Source organism: Octopus bimaculoides, chromosome 9 (genome assembly GCF_001194135.2).
Source record: "Octopus bimaculoides isolate UCB-OBI-ISO-001 chromosome 9, ASM119413v2, whole genome shotgun sequence".
NCBI classification, from domain to species: domain Eukaryota; kingdom Metazoa; phylum Mollusca; class Cephalopoda; order Octopoda; family Octopodidae; genus Octopus; species Octopus bimaculoides.
This window is the reverse complement of record NC_068989.1, coordinates 78491316-78493823: the sequence shown is the minus strand read 5'-3', so window position 1 is coordinate 78493823 and position 2508 is coordinate 78491316.

Sequence of the window (2508 nt, the reverse complement as noted above, 5' to 3'; positions counted from 1 at the left end):
CACATACCCACACACGCACGCACGCACACACACACACGCACACACACACACACAAACACAGACACAAACAAACACACACACACATACACACAGATATACGAGTAAATAGGTAGAGGCAGTTTTCTTCTTTCCTCGTATTTGTGCCTGATATTTCGTATAACATTATTTTCCATGTTGCTCACCAACATGGCTGCTAGAATACATAATTGGTTCCATAAGTGTGTGAACATTTACGTGCGTACGTACGTACGTATGTGAATATGTATGTATGTATGTATGTATGTATGTATGTATGTATGTATGAATGCATGTACGCATAAATGTATATATATCTATAAATATTTGTATGCATATCTGTATGTATTTGTATTTACATACACACACTGACTCACACACACACACATATATATGAAGGCATGTGTGTTTATATATATACATATGTATGTATCTTTATATATTTATCTATCGCTGAGTGAGTGTTTGTTTGGTCTGTCTGCCTGTGCGCCTGTATGTAATACGTATATACTATCGTTTTATTCATTTCCATAATGGTAGAAGCGCTGACGATCGGATTTAGTGAGCAAAAGCATAAACACAGCAGCATTTTGGATAGCCGCATGTATAGATTTCCTATTGAATATATGTTAAATAAACATATATTTAATATCGCTGAGTAAATATACAATTCCCACTAATCCTATATGATTTGCCGACATATAATGTGAAATTGGTCGACATATATCTATATTTTGACGTTAAGAATTCATGTCTATAGTATGTTTTGTAAATAACTTTTCACGTACATGGATTTTCAAATCACCACTGTTGTGGTATTTTGTTATTAAATCCCGCTTGCGGATCTAAAATCACTTATGTAAATGATTCAATGCTGGTTGTATTTCTTTTACATTTCTCGTCATGATTTTTCGGCTCATGACCTCGGTGATTCAGAAATGTATTACGAAACTTTGCTGAGCCGTATGATAAACAGAATGTATGGTCACCGATTCATTGCCTTCTGTTACTGATGTTTGTGTAAAGTGTCATGTTTATTTTAGCATTTCGTTGTGATGCATTTTAATTTAACTTAGTGCAGATACGATTTTCATATACACATCTATTCGAAACTACTGTGTAATTACAACTGCTAGCTTTATATCAATACGTAAACAACTTTATTTCTGTAATACATTTTCTTTTGATAACTTCATTTGTTAGCCGATGAGGTTAGCGACTCTGATTGAACCGTGAGAAAGATGGAAACTACATTCTCTTATTCTTCAATCTCAGCTACCAAAGTTTCAATGATTCACCCACAGGTTATAATTTCCCAGCGATACTAAATATATATCGATTAAATACGCATATAGAATTTCGACATACTCATATTTACATGTATGTGTGAAAGTGTGCGCTCGCGTGTGTGTGCAGCTATTCATGAACTAAATTTTCTTCAAAAGATTTTCCACGAGACAAACCTATTGTTCAAGACGTTTGCAATAAAATACAGGTATTCCTATTCCTCACTATTTTAAAATAAGAATCCTGCAATATATGTGAATTATATTTCAAGCTCCGTTGAATTTTGTTTGTGTGCCAACATACGTGCTTCGTACTACTCAAAAGCATTATCCGAAGAAGAGGATAAAGGTAAGTATTCTTTTTTTATTTGTTTCCGTCATTAGACTGCGGCCATGCTGGGGCACCGCCTTGAAGAATTTTAGTCGAATGAATCAACCCCAGTACCTTATATTTCTTTTTGGAGCCTGGTACTTATTCTACCAGCGTCTCTTATGGAACCGCTAGGTTACGGAGATGTAAACAAACCAACAGCGGGTGTCAAGCGGGGTGGGGTTCAAACACAGACGCACACACACACACACACACACACACACACACACACACACACACACACACACGACGGGTCTCTTTTAGTTTCTGTGTAGGAAACCCATCCACAAGGCTTTGATCAGTTCGAGGATGTAGCCGGCCCGAGAAGACACTTGCCCATTGTTTCATGGAGTAGGACTGAACCCGGAAGCATGTGTTTGGGAAGCAAGCTTCTTAGCACACAACCACACATGCAACTATTTTCTGTAGTGCAATATTATAAATGCAAAAAAAAAAAATGTGAAGGTGTGCAAGATGGTAAGAGGAAGTACGTAAATGGATAATTTTTCTCAGAAGATTAAAATGATGTGATAAATTTTGTTAAGACATTTTTTCTTTACAGAACCATTAAAAATATTGTCTTACTGTATCGAATATTTAAAGCCACAACGAGTTTTGTTAATAATGATTTCACATTTTGACAAAGGCCAGCAATTTCAGGTGATGAGAGGTGGTAAATCGATTTCAACGATACCAGTGCTCTCAACTGATACATATCTTATTGACTCCGAAAGGATGAAAGACAAAGTTGACCACGGTGAAATTTGAACTCAGAACGTAAAGACGGACGAAATGTCGGTAAGCGGTGTGCTAACGATTCTGCCAGCTCCCGTGCTA